This window comes from Octopus sinensis, linkage group LG1 (genome assembly GCF_006345805.1).
Source record: "Octopus sinensis linkage group LG1, ASM634580v1, whole genome shotgun sequence".
NCBI classification, from domain to species: domain Eukaryota; kingdom Metazoa; phylum Mollusca; class Cephalopoda; order Octopoda; family Octopodidae; genus Octopus; species Octopus sinensis.
This window is the reverse complement of record NC_042997.1, coordinates 87,726,359-87,743,078: the sequence shown is the minus strand read 5'-3', so window position 1 is coordinate 87,743,078 and position 16,720 is coordinate 87,726,359. Positions and strand designations below refer to the sequence as shown.

Here is a 16,720-nt window from a genome sequence, read left to right as displayed (position 1 = left end):
ACATCTTTTTCATTTTTTCATGACACCTTTAATTTGCCATGTTTTTACCTTTTTAAATTGTGTTCTTTTTAGATAAATAAATAAAAATGTTGGAAAAATTACAATTGTTAATAAATCTTTAACAGCATTTCACTGGAATTTATTTCATCTATTCTGGTTGGTTAATAATGATAACCAGTTGGAGAAGGGAGAAAGAATGAAAAGATACTTCACTATCTTTATATTAACAAACTTGAATGTGTTACACTGTCACATGGTTAGTTTAATGGGAAAGATGAAGAGCAAGGGAAAAAGAGGGAGAGAGAAATGTTACTGATGTGAAGTAGGGAGAAAGTAATAATTATGCTAAGACCAAATATATGACACTATCACATGGTTAGTTCAAGGGAAAGAGAAGAGTGTCAGAACTGAGAGCTAAGAGAAATATATTGTTGTTACATTGTGTTGTTAGTTGAAGAAAGAAGGAGAAGGTACAAAGAGAGAGAGATGTAAACATGTTAAGTGCAGGGGCATGTGGAATAGTTGAAGTGAGAGGCAAACAGAGTGAGAGTGAATGACTGAGTGTTGACTGAAAGGAATGCAGGAATGGAAAGCAGTTACATGATTTTAAATGTAGTATAATAGAATATTGTGACAGACAATAAAATTAAAAGTTTAGTTGTTGTTACAGGTTTTAATGTTCAACCATTTATATATCTTCAATCAATCAATGCATCTATGTAAAAAGCACCCACTACACTCTTGGAGTGGTTGGTGTTAGGAAGGGCATCTGGCCATAGAAACAATGCCAAATCAGTTTGGAGCCTGGTGCAGCTCCCCAGTTAACCAGTTCTGTTAAACCGTCCAACCCATACCAGCATGGAAAACAAACATTAAATGATGATGATGATGATGATGATATTTACACCACAGGATTAGAAGATTTATACATGTATCTTTGTAAATTGTAAAACAAATATCTCTAGTATAAACTTTGACTACATCTGAACTCCTACAGTTTCATACAATACCATGGAATAGTAACTCTGTTATTTTGCAAGTATGATCAGGCTCCAAAGGGGCTGGTGTTGGTCTGCATCAGCAAGACTAATATTACATAGTAAAACTGATAAAAAGAGTGCAGAGAACTTACTAAAGGGAATAGAAAATAAGGCATTTCAGACAGAGTCCTTGTTCAGGGTAACTTTACCTGCTTCTTCTCATTCCATTCCCCTTTCTTTTCACCTTCTCACACTGTTTCTCCTACAACTTCTTGTTCACATATGAAGTTCATATCAGTTGCAACCAGCATTTTTGACTTAATGGATCTAAAACTCTGCTTTCTCTCATTAATTTCTCTCCTTTCTGTTTTTCCTTGAAGAACAACTCTATCCAAAATGTTGAACTTTCCATTCCCCACAGGAAGATTATTGTATTATTTTTATTCATGTTACTTTGTAAATACATATACTCTTTTACAAACAAACTCTTTGAGTTCCTTTTTTAAAAGAAACTATTACCAAACACAGCAGGTTTGCAAAAATATTACAGCAACTTATCATTTAGCAGGAACACTGTCAAAGACTTTATCTTCTTGAAGAATAATTAAGGAGCAATATGCTGGAATAATTTTACATTTTCCTCTGGAAAACTTTGAAAGAGTTTGGCCTCTATATTTCAAGCTAAATAAATACTTTGAAAAAAATCAACTTGAAACATGGCTACTAATTTCAACTTTTGCTATGGAGCCTCATAAAAGCACATAATCTATCCATTAGTGTTGCACTCACTATCACAAGATCATGGTTTCAGTTCCAAGTCTGGAAGATGTGTTGTGTTCTTGAGTAAAATACTTCATTTCACATTGCTCCAATTCACTCATCTGTAATCAAGTAACCCTGTGATGGACAGGCATCCCATTAAAGGTGAACACTGTAATTTTGGTCATTTACATACCATGGAAACTGGGAAACCTTCCCTATGAGTCCTAAGACTCGAGATAGGACTCAAGACATTTATCCCAGAAGTTACCTTAACAATGGGGCCTCAGCTATCAGTATCTGCTTTGTATATCTTTTATAATTTGTAAATCTGTGGTTGAAATCAATGAACTGAAGTGCATTGAAAATTTCATTATAACTTGTTTAAAAATTGATTGCACAGTTAAGAGTGCACCAAACAATCAATTAATTCTGATATGGCTTTCTGCCAATGACCAAATTGTTAAACTCGCAATGTTTAAAACTAATGAGGTATTGAATCAGCATTGAAAGGAAACGTGAGTCACTGGAAGTATAAGAGAAATGATGTCATGTAAAAAAAAAAAGAGTGGGTCTTTCAATTTGCCTCTTGCTTGGATGGGCAACCAGCAAGGTCAGAAGTGTATAGCAAGTTCTGGGGAATTGTAGATTCTGATCAGGAGGTGTGAGGTAATGAAAGTATACAGGGTTGTATAAATTTTTCAGATGGAGTGCAAATTAGTTGCCTTGTTTTGAAGTTTGTTTCATCAGCTCGATGTAAGAGTCTTTATTTTCCCATCCTTCAGATCACAAATATCTATTGCAAAGAAGGTACTACAGGAAAAATAATTAATCCAATGAGAAGCAACAGTACCAAAGAACTGTGTTAAGATCTATTGACTTGCACTACCAAGTTAAATTCTTTCCTTTTAAAAATTAACTTTGATTTTGTAGTGATCTATCTAAAAGTAAGTTTATTTATCACCTGCTTGGTATAGCAGAAACTGAAGCCCAGAATTTATGACTTCTTGGGATTTAGGAAAACAATGGTTTACTCTTGGTACCTATTTGTATTTAGGTTGATTAGGACATTTTAGAATTATTTGTTTTCAGAAATATAGCAGGTTATTACTAGTAAAACATCTTTTTTTTTATATTTTAGTTTTAATGTTTTATTTTATTTTATTTATTTATTTATTTTTTTGTAATTTGTCAAAAATGAATAATTGCCTTCATTTGTAAATGGCATCCTCTGAACTAGTCCTTGGTTTACTGCATTCATGAAAGCTACAGTGACAAAGGAATTTCATTTATAAGGCATTGCTTTTTCAGATTTCTCAGCAATGTTTATATCCTATGGCAATATAAATCATCAAAAGATACACACACACACACACACACACACACACACACACACATGCACACATACACACACAATATACATACATGTATCTACACACACACACACACACACATAGCTATGTGTGTGTGAGTGTAGATATGTATGTATACACTGAACTTCTGCACAGTCTTTGTCTAGCAAATTCCACTCAAGAAGTATTGATCAAACTAACACTAGAAGACATTTATCCAAATTGACACACAGTGGGATTGAACCCAGAACCAAGTGTCTTTGAAGCAAACTCCTTAACCCTCACTCTAGCCACATTAGCACCCATGTTTGTATGTAACATTTTAATTGCATTTATAAGTTACTGGATTTATTAAATCACTGCAGTGATTATTGTTTGAATTAATAATATCCAAAGTAGTAGAAAATTAACCATTTAGCATTCAGCTTACTTTGTCAAATGTAATGCATATTTATTCACATTCTTTAAAGTTAATCCTGTATCATCTTGTAGCTTCAAGATTTCAAAGTTATGATTGTTTATTTTTAGAATGACATTACAGGGTATATGTGAGAAACTGGATCTAGCCAGTTTGAAGGTAAAACAGGTACTTGAGCCAGATATGGCTGGTTTAAATATTAAAGGGTTACAGAAACCTTGAATGAACCTCAAGCTTAGAGCCAAGATATATTTAGATTCCCCAGTCTTTCATTCAAGTTTTAATCCTTGCTAAAATGTAATCCATGATATCTAATAAAAACCAATATTTTTGATAGAAATTGGTTTCAGATTATAAAATATAAATTATTCTCTTAAAAAACATAAACTCTTGAAAAATATGTTTCTATTATCTTCTTGAAATTGAATTTTAAATAAACATCAAAGAATTTTTGTAAAATAGCTCAGCAGGTATTTTTTACCAACACACCAAGTAATTTGTCAGTATAACTTACAATAATAATAAAGCAAACATCATTACAAACTATATATCCTCTGTAGAAACCTTCAATTGCATTTTTTATTCTTTTTCTTTTTGAGCTTTTTTGTTTACTAAATAGACATAGAGTTGCTATGGTAATGGTGCCACACTGTTTGTTTGCAGAGAATAAGCTAGGAAGCTTTTCATGCTATGTTTGCACTTCTTTATAAGATCAATACTCTTTGGAGTTGTGAAGCTTGTGTAAGAAATCAAAAGTTGCCATTTCTGTGTTTGTTCTTTTTTAGTAAGTTAAGTGAGCCGATAATAACTGTAGAAATATTCTTAGCAAAATATTTTCTTTTTTTTTTTCTTACAAATTTTCTTGCAAATAGAACACTGCTGCAATGTATTGCAAATATAACAAATATCAGTACTCACAAAGGGTGTATTGTATCATATATATACTCTTGCACACATCATACACATATAGAAACATATAACTCTGTATGTATGTGTGTGTGTGTGTGTGTGTGTGTGTGTGCATGTGTGTGTGTGTATACACATAGGCACACATATTCAAAGAGATATAGGGAAATTGTAAATGCATAGATTTATATATGCATGTAATTTCCTCCATATATATATATATATGTAGGCAATTATATTTGTATGTGCATTATGTACATATGTGTGTATGTATGTATGTATGTATGTATGTATGTATGTATGTATGTATGTATGTATCTATCTATCTATCTATCTATCTATCTATCTATCTATCTATCTATCCATGTGCAATAATCTTCTGAATTATATGCACATACACAGAAAAAAATACACACATCCATATACACAGATGGGCAGATAAACAGACAGACAGACAGACATCACATACACACAGTCAGACAGGCAGTTAGCTAGCTAGAGAGACAGACAAAGAGACAGGCACTCAGGCAGACAATTAACTAGCAAGAAAGACAAACTGACAGACAGGCAAGCAGGTAAGCAAATAGACAGACAGGCAGGTGAACAGATAGATAGATAGATAGATAGATAGATAGATAGATAGATAGATAGATAGATAGATAGATAGATAGATAGATAGATAGACAGACAGATAAACAGACAAACAGACAGACAGACAGACAAGTAGGGCAGACAGGCAGACAGATGGATAGATAGATAGATTATAAAAAGGATCACAGCTGGTTTTGACGATAAGTATTGCAGCTATTCAATCAACTGAACTGCTGACAAACTGAATTACAGTACACATAGCTGAGTATTCCTCACACATGTTTACTCTCAACGTAATCCTCAGGTAAAATCAGTTTGACACTGTGACAAAGCTGATTCTTTGAGCCACAATCACAATTCCTTGGATGAGCTTCCATAGAGTTTCCATTTCTCTTTTCTCTCCCTACACATGTGTCAAGCTGAGGAGATAGTAGTAAAAGATACTGGCATCTGTGCTGATGGCATGTAAAGAGCATCGTTCAAGCATTGGGCCTCAAATGGAAGTAGTGACAGGTGACCAAGACCTTTAGCGATACACCGTGCTTGTGTAGACCTGTCAAGCCAAGTGAGACCATGGCTGATGCCAGTGTCAGGTCAATGGCATGTGTGCCAGTGACACATAAAAAAACACCCACTACACTCTCGGAGTGGTTGGTGTTGGGAAGGGCATCCAACCATAGAAACCTTGCCAAATCAAATCAGAACCTGGTGCAGCTCCCAGGCTTACCAGTTTCCAGTCAAACCGTCCAACCCAAACCAGCGTGTAAAACAGACATTAAATGATGATGATGATGACGATAACTGGCTCAGGATGTCAATGCATAAGCGTGTGTGTGTGTGTGTGTGTGTGTGTGTGAATGAGTGTGTGTGAGTGAGTGTGAGTGTGTGTGTACACGTGCATGCGCATTTATATGTCTGTGTGTATGTGTGATATGGAGCTTCTTGTATATAGTGCTCAGATGCACTACAACTCATCAGAAAAGGGTAAGAGAAGGAAGAGAAAACAGTAATAAGTGAAGTAAAGAATGAAAGCAATGAAAGTAACAGTACAAAGGATAAAACATGAAATGGCAGAAAAGTGATGAGTAAGCCATATAGAGGAAACAGTGCCTGAAGATACATACGTACAAATATGTATGTATATATGTACTAGGTCATCCCATAAATAATGCAGTTTTTTCAATTGCATGAACGAAAAGTCAGAGAAGGAGGAGATAAATTACCTGCATCAGCTTGCTATAAAAGCAGGTAGTAATTTTACCTTGGCCATATTCAGTGTGCAAATTTTGAAGAGTGCAGTTCGATTTTAAGAGTTATTTTTTCAAAGTTATAATGGAAGGGACAAAGGAGCATATTCAGCATATTTTGCTTTATGAGTTCAATTAAGGCAACAATGCAACAAAAAATATGAAGAAAATTAATACAGTATATGGGGATTGGACAATAAGCATAAGCCAGTGTCAACGGTGGTTCCAGAACTTCCAAGCCAGAAACAAAATCCCATCATAACCATTGATGAACTAGCAGAGAAGCTGGGATTTGGTCATTCAACCATTCATCGACATCTGTGTCTCATCAGAAAAGTCAGCAATGGCTTCCTCACAAACTTTCCGAGTTTAACTGCACACAGAAAGTAAATGTGTGCTCTTCTTTGCTGACACATCTCACAAATGAACCTGTTTTGGACTGAATAGTGACTGGTGACAAGAAATGGGCTCTCTATAGAAATGTCAAATGCCGAAGACAGTGAGTAGGGAAAGGAGAAATACCAGCACACCAGGCTAAAGAAAGTCTTTATAAATGTAAGGTGTTGTTATCTGTTTGGTGGGATGTGAAAGGTTTAGTCCACTTTGAACTCTTAAGCCCAAACCAAACAGTAACAAAGGAGATCTACTGCAAACAGCTTGAGTGACGTAAGTCAGCACTAGAAACCATCTTTGGTTTCAAGACAAAAGTTGTTCTTCCATCAGGATAATGCTCGGCCACATATAGCAAGGATGATATTGCAAAGATGAAAAGTAGTTTGAATGGGAAATGATGCCTCACCCACCATATTTGCTGGACATTGCTCCATCTGATTATCATTTATTCCACAGTCTTCAAAATCATTTGGATGGGAAAAATATGAATTCTGTAGACAAGGTCAGAACAGTACTGGAGGAGTATTTTTCATCACAGACAAGTGAATTTTGGAAGAGAGGCCTCACAAGTCTACTAGATAGATGGAAGAGTATTGTAGAAAATGAAGGAGAGTATATTTTAGATTTAAAAAAACCTTGTTTATCTTAATTTTGAAAAATAAAAAGTATATAAAAAATGCATTATTTATGGGATGACCCAATACATATCTATGTATTTTATATATGTGCATATATGTCTGTATGTATATTTATGTATGTGTGCATGTTTAAATATATACACATATATATACAAACATACATATGCACAAGTTTATTTCTCTATCTATCTATCAATATATATATGTGTGTGTGTGTGTGTATATATATATATAATCATACATGCATATGTATTGAAGAAGGTAAAGAAAAATGTGTGTGTATGTGTGTGTGTGTGCGTGTCTATGAGATAGAAAGCATGAATATGTAACTATTTGTTTAAGCAAATGTACATGTGTACACAAAAGTACAGACTTACAGGCACACATCACTTAACTTAAAAATATAAATCAAATTATTTCTAAAATAGTGAAAGCACTTGGAATATGTACCGCAGTGCTAATATACATAAATGTATTGAGGATATCACCAACACATACACATGCAGTCGTACATATGCATTCACATCTCAAGATGCAGACATCATACACATACACACAGACGCCTCAAAAGTAAATAGACACACCTCATTATACCATTGTATATATTGGACATTACTCATTAGAATGATGCTTAAACAAGTTAAATCATTATAACTGCATGAATCATGTCTACTAAATATTAGATTAGGTATTTAAATGCATCAAATGACATTATTTTGTTTCCAGAAATAAATCTTTCAATAACAAAATAGAAAATAAGGTGTCTATTTACTTTTGAGAATCTTATGTACATTTTCCCTTATATCCAAATGAAAACCTGGCCCACACACAAGAATATACTCATACACAGGTATGCTCATTTCAACATACATGCACATGCACACACACACACACACACATATATATACACACACACACACACACACACACATATATATACACACACACACACACACACACACTCAACACACGAATGTATGCATATTCATTTGTTGACATACTCTTACACAAGCAACATAGTCTTACAGATACTCATTTATACACTCTTTCAAATGAGCACCCACTCATATTTATATGCTCATACACACAGACACCTATTCACACTCAGTGCTAAACACTGAAATATAGAGATTTACACACAAACACTCTCTCTCACTTATTTACCTATGTATCAGAATCATGATTCTGCACATGTTCACAAATATTAAAAATAGAAATGAGAAATGTTCCTTATTGTATTATTAGCATAATTTTTTTTCTCTCAAATTGTAAATTCCTTAACAAATAGAAATAAGCATTTTGTTTAAATATATATGTGAATGTGTGTGCACATGTGTGTGGGGGGGATAAGGGGCATGTGGGGGTGCATTTATATATATATGTATGTATGTATATATATATATATATATATATATATATGCATTTATGTATATATATATATATATATATATATATATATATTTATGCATTTATGTATATATATATGTAAAACATATCTGTATATATATTATATATATGTATTCATAAATATATAATATACATGTAAGTATATATAATATATTTGTATGTATATATATAATATATATATGTATATATATGATATATGTATGTATATAAAATATATATAATATAATATATATATGTATAATATATATACACATATAATATACACATATTGTGTATATAGAGAAACATGCAAATATATATATATATATATATATATATATATATATATATATTTGTATGTATGTCAGCTTGTGTGTATTAATATATCTTTCTCCTTTTTCTTTAGAAATACTTATATATGCACATATGTATTTATACATATATATGTGTGTGCGTGTATGTATAAATACATATGTATAAATATATATGTATAAATACATATGTATATATGTGTGTGCATGTATATATGTATGGATGGATGAACGTAAGTTTATATACATATGTCAATATATATACATATGCATGTACTACTACACTTACATATATATATGCTATTGTGATTCAACATATGTAATTTATCAAAGTAAAAATGTCAGAATTTCTTTTCTTTTACCTTAGAATATTTAGTTGAGTAATATTTTTCTTTGGTTGGAATTTATTAAAAAATTTTCTTGGTATTTGTTCATATATTTCCTCTAACCATTTCTAATTATTATATTTTTATTCCTCTTCATTTATGCACACTTTTTTTTTACATGATATATTTATTTGCTCATTTTGAATACATGTTTTCATTGTTACTTACTAGTGGAGGTGAAATATTTAATTTATTTATAAATTTTGAAAGTAGCTGGAAAGAGAGTGAACGAATAATATATACAGAGAGAGAGAGAGAGAGAGAGAGACAAAGTAGTGTATGACGAGAAGGGAAGAAAGAGAGAGACAGTGGTGTGAAAAGAGAAGGGAAGAGAGAGAAAGTAGATTGCAAAGAGAGAGAAAAAGTAGAATGTAAAGAGAGAGAAGAAAAACCGTTTGAACAGGTAGTCAATTGCACATGTGAAAGAGAGAATGAAAGAAAAAGAAAGAGCTAAAGAAAGAATGAAAGCAAGAATGAAATAAAGAACACAAGAAAGAAAGTAAAACGAAAGAAAAAACAAGAAAGAGAGATATGCGTAGGATGTAGTGGAAAGGAGTGTGAAAAGAGAGAAAGAAAGAGAGTGTAATGAAAAGAAAATTGTTGGGGGAAGTAAGGTGAATTGCACATGATAAAACAAGAGAGAGGGGGGGAGAGAGGGAGTCAGAGGAAGACGGCAGAGAGAGAGAGAGAGAATTAGATAGCTGTATGGATCTATGGTTAAGAAGCTTGCCTCTGGTCTGAAGAGTTCTGAATTTGATCTCACTGCTTGGCACCTTAGGCAAGAGTCATGAGTTGACCAAAGCCTTGTGAGTGGGATTTGAAAAGTAATAAATGTGTAGACACTTGTATTTATATATATTGCATGCATGTGCCTGCATATGCGTCTTGTTGTGCATGTGAATGCTGGAGAAAGACGTGTGTATATACAGGGTTGGCCAAAAGTCACCTGACAATAAATCAAAACCATTTAATTCCAAGATTTATTTATGTTTAACAACTGAATGAATTTAATAAAAGCATCTAAATATGAAACATGAAAATTTTTCAAACTGAAGTCCTTCTTGAGTGACACATTTTTTCCATTTGAGTCAATACAGAATTACAGATAACATTTATTGAATTTTGATTTACTTTTGGGTGACTTTCGGCCAACCGTGTATATAGATAATTTATAAGGGATTTCTCCAAATGTTTACCATTTTACTCACAGATTATCAAAAATTTGTTAATTGTTTACCATTTTACTCACAGATTATCAAAAATTTGTTAATATGTATTTATATATATATATACACTGTTGGACAAAATCTTAAGACCAGGGAAAAAACTGCCAAAATGAACTCCTTGCAGACCGATACATTTGACTATTCTTCATTATAGATTCATTATTGGCAAATAGAAAAAGATATATGAAAACCTAAAGAAATGTTTAACATTTAATGCAGAAAATATGCATTGTATGAAAACTAACAATATTTTGCCTAATCAAATGTCATCTTATCATCCTTGAGCTGCATTCTGTGTCCGTAAGTGCCTTAATCCGGTTTGATGATCAACTAATGTCTTTCCTAACTTCCTGTTGAATCTTTCTACTCAATGCTGGTGAAATTTTCTTTGGATGGCTAGTGTATAAAACTTGCTGGAACACATTAGGTATAGGCATGGCTGTGTGGTAAGAAGCTTGCTTCCTAATCACATGCTTCCAAGTTCAGTCCCACTGTGAGGTACTTTGACCAAGCGTCTTCTACTATAGCCTCAGGCTAACCAAAGCCTTGTGAGTGGATTTGACAGATGAAAACTGAAAGAAATCCATCATATGTGTGTGTGTGTGTGTGTGTGTGTGTGTTTGTGTGTGTGTGTGTGTATTGTAATTGCTTGACAACAAGTGTTGATGTATTTACGTCCCTGTAACCTAGTGGTTACAGCAAATGAGACAGAATAAGTACCAGGCTTTGAAAAACAAATAAGCAGTGGGACCATCCAACTAAAACTTCTTCAGGGAACTACCCCAACATGGCTACAGTCTAATGAGTGAAACAAGTAAAAGATAAAAGATATATATGTATGTGTGTGTGTGTGTGTGTGTGTGTGTGTGTGTGTGAATGTGAGTGTGTGTGTGTGTGTGAGTGTGTGTGTGTGCAAACTTTTTAGCAGGTGTAGCCTCATGGACAGGTTTCTTTTACCAAATTGGAGGGCACCACTTGCTCTGGATTGAGTTGCTGTCTTGCAGACTTTGACATATTTTCAGTTATTTTGTCCTAAACCAGTTGTATTTAATGAGCTTTCTACTATCCGGGAAGACAAGTATTGTAGCTCTTAATTTCGATTCTTTTCTCTTGTTCCATTTTTCACATCAACCTTCTTTGCATTGTTTCCATATTTTCTTAATGTCCAGCATCCTTGTTTTTAAAAATTATATGTAACACATAAACAGAGCCTGAAAGATTTCTTTAAGATACATGGTGTATTTTATAAATATGCTTGTTCAAGTACCATAATAGCATGAAACTATTAATTGTTCTTTTGATTATCTATTTAATTTAATATGTAATATATGTAATAGGTGCAGGTATGGCTGTATGGTAAGAAGCTTGCTTCCCAACCACATGGTTCCACAGTTCAGTCCCACTGCATGGCACCTTGGGCAAGTGTCTTCACTTAGGCACACACACACATACACACACACTCACACCCACAGCCTCAAGTACACACACATACATATACACACATGCACACACACACACACTGTCTGTCTCTGTCTTTCTCCTTCTCTCTCTCCCTCTCTCACATTCCCCCACTTTCTCTCTCTCTCTCTTTCTGCTTGTGTGGTTAAGAAACTGCTTCTCAACCATGTGGTTTTGTGTTTAGTCCCCCTGCACACCATCTTGGACAAATAATGTCTTCTTTTGCCCCAAATCAACCAAATCTTTGTAAGTAGATTTTGTACATGGAAACTGAAAGAAGCTCTCATTATGTGTGTGTATTAAATAAGCATCACTTTCAGGCAAACTTTTTTATTCATCTTGAATCTTCCTTGAAAAAAAACCCATTTCTGCCCAAGGGTTAGTGAGGGTTGATAACAGGAAGAGCATTTTGCCCAAAGAAAATATGCCCTAACAAAAATCCACCTGACCCCAATGCAAGTATGGAAAAGTGATTGTTAAAGGAACAATGATGACAATGATGATGACGAGGAGGAGGATGATGGTAGTGATGGTGGTGGTGATGATGATGATAATAAGGACGATGGTGGTAGAAGTGGTAGTGGTGGTGGTGATGATGATGATGATGATGAAGATTGTAGTGGTGGTGGTGATGGCAGTGGTAGTCATGATGGTGGTGGTGGTGGTGGTGGTGGTGGTGGTGGCATTGACATTAGTGATGATCATAATGATGAAGACGATGATGACATTGATGATAATAATGATGGTGATGATGAAGATGAAGGTGATGACAGTGATGGTGGTTGGGGTGGGGGTGTGATGATGATAATGGTGGTGGTGGTGATGTAGTAATAACATTGGTGATGATAATGATGATGATGATGATGAAGATGGTGTTGGTGTTGGTGTTGGTAATGACATTGGTGCTGATGATGATGATGATGATGATGATGATGATGATTATGATGGTAATGGTGATGATGACACATCAACAAGAAAATTACCAATAATGCCTTGAAACATTTATTCCATCCAGGTTATACAGGCACTCCCTTGCCACTTCTTCTATCAGAAATGCAATGAACCAATGATTGGTCTGTTAGAAATCTGTAATTAATGTTGCTGTTGTGCACAGAGTGAAGGCATGAGAGAGAGAGAGAGAGAGAGAGAGAGAGAGAGAGAAGAGTAATGAGAAAGAAAGTGTAAGTGAGAGAGAGGAGAGAAAGAAGAGAGCTGAGAAAGTGAGTTTGTAATGAAAAAAGAATGAGGATTGCTGGAGTAGGATGAATTCTGCAGTTGAAGTGTGAGAGAGAGACTGAGAGAAAGAAGGGGGGGCAGAAAGAGTGAAGAGAGACAGACAGAGGTGGGGGAGAGAAGTAGAAAGACAGAGAGACAGACTGGCACAGATGGAGAAGCAGACAGATAAATAGAGAGGGGGAGAGAGAGGGGGGAGGAGAGGGGGGGAGAGAGGGGGAGAGAGAAGAGAAAGAGAGAGAGAGAGAGAGAAAGAGAAAGAGAGAGAGAGAGGGGGAGGGAGAGAGAGAGAGAGAAAGAGAGAGAAATAAAGAGAGGGGGAACAGACAGAGAGGGAGGAAAGGAAGAAGAGAGAGGCAGAGACAGACAGTTGGAGTACAGAAAAATAGAAGAGATAGAGAGAGAGAAATGAAAAGGAGAGATGATGAGAGAGTGTGTTTAGTAAAATAGTGAGTTAGTGAGAGATGGAAAAATAAGACAGAATCCAAGGTTGAGTGGTACAGATAATGTGTATTGTATTAGAAAAGGGGAGTGAAAAGAGGAGAGATAGTGAGTAAAGAGAGAGTAAGGAAAAAAAATTTGAGAGAGGAGAGAGAGGGGGAGAGACAGGTGTGAAAAAATCAAAGTGAGAGAAAGATCGAGTCAGAAGTCTAAAGAAAAGCAAACAAACTGAAGGTAATGTTTATGCATAAATGTTGGTAAGTACGTGCATGGATAATAGAAGATGGGGAAAAAAGTGTAAAACATGCAAAATGCGAAACAGATGTAAGGGAGAGAAAGGTAGGGAAGAGAGGGAAAGGGAGAGAAGGTGAAGAAGGAAGGAAGAAAGAGGAAGGGGGGAAGGAAGGATGGGAGAGAGAGGAGAGAGCAGGAGGAAGAGAGAGGGAAGAGGAAGTGAGAGAAAAGGAGAGGGAAGTAGAAAGAAAGAAAGAAAGAAAGAAAAGGAACTGGGATATAGTGGGAGAGGGGTGTGAAAAGAGAGAGAAAGAAAGAGAGTATAATGAAGAAAAATGATTGGGGAAAGAGACGGATGTTTAGAGAGGCAATTGTGAAGAAGAAATGTGCAAACCAACATTAAAAAGTTTATAACTTGAAATACTGAAGTCAGTTAGCAAGAAAGGAAGAAATAAGATAAGCTGTTTGAATCTAGAGACACTGTAGAAGAGACCCTTTTGATATCCACCTGCAAAAGAATATCCTAGGTCTATGAGGCACTAAAAAATACACTAAAACCATCCATCAAAATATCACCAGCTTAATAAAGACAAAGTCACTTCAAATTCTAAGCAATTCGCCTGGTGTGCTAACAATTCTGCCATCTCACCTCTACTGCAATAATCAACGGTGGAAATACAGTAGGGTATAGATAGGCAGTGTAAGAATAGAGCATGGATGTGCACTAGGAAATTATAGCAACAATAAAGGGAATTAGAGTAACAGTAAAGTAGAGAATTTCAGTACGTAGAAAACTACAGTGCTTCAGAAAGGGTAAAGACCCCTTCAGTCATGAATGACCATGGAATTTCCCCTAGAAAGTTCTCCTCCATGGCACAAGTCCAGGCAAGGTTGATTATGGAAGATCAGCAGTTGCCTGTGCATACCAGTCCCCCATCTCAACACCACAGATGTTATCCAAGGGAAAGGCAAACGCTGATACAGTTTGGCATCAGTGATGTTGCAACTCATTTCTACAGCTGAGTGAACTGGAGCAACGTGAAATAAAGTGTCTTGCTCAAGAACACAACACACAACCCAGTCCAGGAATTGAATTCACTACCTCATGATTGTGAACCCAATGCTCTAATCTCTGAGTCATGCACCTTCAACAGAGACAGAAACAGTAAAGTAATACAGCATGGTAGAACAGTACAGGAGTGATGTAGAGTAAGAGTGGATTAGGATTTGGTTGTCTGATCATTCAATCAACTGAATTATCATATAAGTGGCTGAGCTGACAAATGTATCCCTAATATAATTTTCAGATAGAATCAGCATGACACGGTGGGTGACCAGGCTGTACCCTTTGAATTATGAGTACATTCTACACAAAACAGGCAACTACAGTTTCTCTTAACCTAATTTCATTCTCGAAGCTTTAAAGAATGACAGCATTTGTGCAAGATGCCATGTAATAGGATTAAACCTGGATCTTATGGTTGCAAAAAGATCTTCTTAACCATATCACTATAGTGTGACTACACTCACCTCTAACCAATTATCATTCTTTCTCCTCTCACACTCTAATGGACTTATGCCCCCATTATTCCTGTTTCTGTGTCCATATTCTCACTTATACTCATCTTCCCGTTTTTGAGAGTGTGCTTTGAGACACTTCATTATTACCATTACTGTTTTTTTTTCCAGTTACTCCTGGGATAGCCACATATCTCCTTTAATCCTTTAGCAATCAGATTACTCTGCCAAATATAATGCTCTTTTATTCAAATTGTTTTGAATTAATCGTGCATTATCTTATAGTTTTGAAGTTTCGATGATGTAATTGTTTATCTTTAGAATGTCATTGTAGGGCAGGAGTTTAAATGTAAAAGAGAGAATATCTGGGCCAGGTGTGGCCAGTTAAAATGCTAAAAGGTTAAAGCAACAAATCCAGACTTGAAATAAGTACTAGAGCAATTAAACCATCAACACAGTGCCCCAGCATGGCCTCAAACCAGTAGCTGAAACAAATAAAAGAATACAAGAATAACAGAATGACATTATACTATGATGCTACACGCTAACAGAGCAGTACAGTGTAGTATAGTATATAGCACAGTACTGCAGCCATGTGCTCTGACTTAAGAAAACAAATATAACATTACAATGCAATTTATTCTATATTATCAATATCCTATGAAAACAATCTGCCAAGAGATATTGATTATTGAAAGCCAGAAGATCACTCGGATGTCTCCAGTTTTGATATAGTAATTTTTTTTAATAGATAAATGTAGTTCAAGTATTCAGTATATTGGCATATCATCGAATGAAACTGGTTTGGAGATGTTCACTTACAATGATTTTTATTTTTGGCTTGACATTAAGGTTGCCAAGGTTTTCAATGGAATGGTTTTGTGTTCAATCCCACTGCATGTCACCTTGAGCAAGTCCCTTCTGCTATAGCCCTAGGTTGACCAAAGCTTTGTAAGTAGAATTGGTTGATGGAACTGAAAGAACTCTGTTGTGTCTATGTGTTATTGTCTCCCTTCCTTGACACCATGTGATAGCTGTAAGCTAATGTCATTGTCATGCAACTCGTGTCCTTTGTTTCTAAACATCCTAGACATGCCTGATCATGAGGAAATATTACCTTACTTGGAAACAGGTGAAGGTTAATGATAGGAAGGGCTTCTGGACATAGACAATCCAGCTCAATAAATTTCATCTAAACCATGCAAGCATGGAAAAGTGAACGTTAAACAATGATGATGATGAT

General features: G+C 35.1%; 2 long non-coding RNA genes across 2 annotated transcripts in view; one reads left to right on the top strand and one right to left on the bottom strand.

Moving 5' to 3' along the window:
- LOC118766303 overlaps positions 1 to 699 on the top strand; it is a 21,765-nt gene extending 21,066 nt beyond the window's left edge. The window contains exon 3 of the long non-coding RNA XR_005002223.1: positions 597 to 699. This is a non-coding gene — a long non-coding RNA (uncharacterized LOC118766303). The remainder of the gene's footprint in view (positions 1 to 596) is intronic.
- Positions 1 to 16,720, bottom strand: part of LOC118766305 — an 18,736-nt gene extending 2,016 nt beyond the window's left edge. The window contains exons 1-2 of the long non-coding RNA XR_005002226.1: positions 16,706 to 16,720; positions 9,431 to 9,435 (exon numbers count right to left, since the gene is read on the bottom strand). This is a non-coding gene — a long non-coding RNA (uncharacterized LOC118766305). The remainder of the gene's footprint in view (positions 1 to 9,430; positions 9,436 to 16,705) is intronic.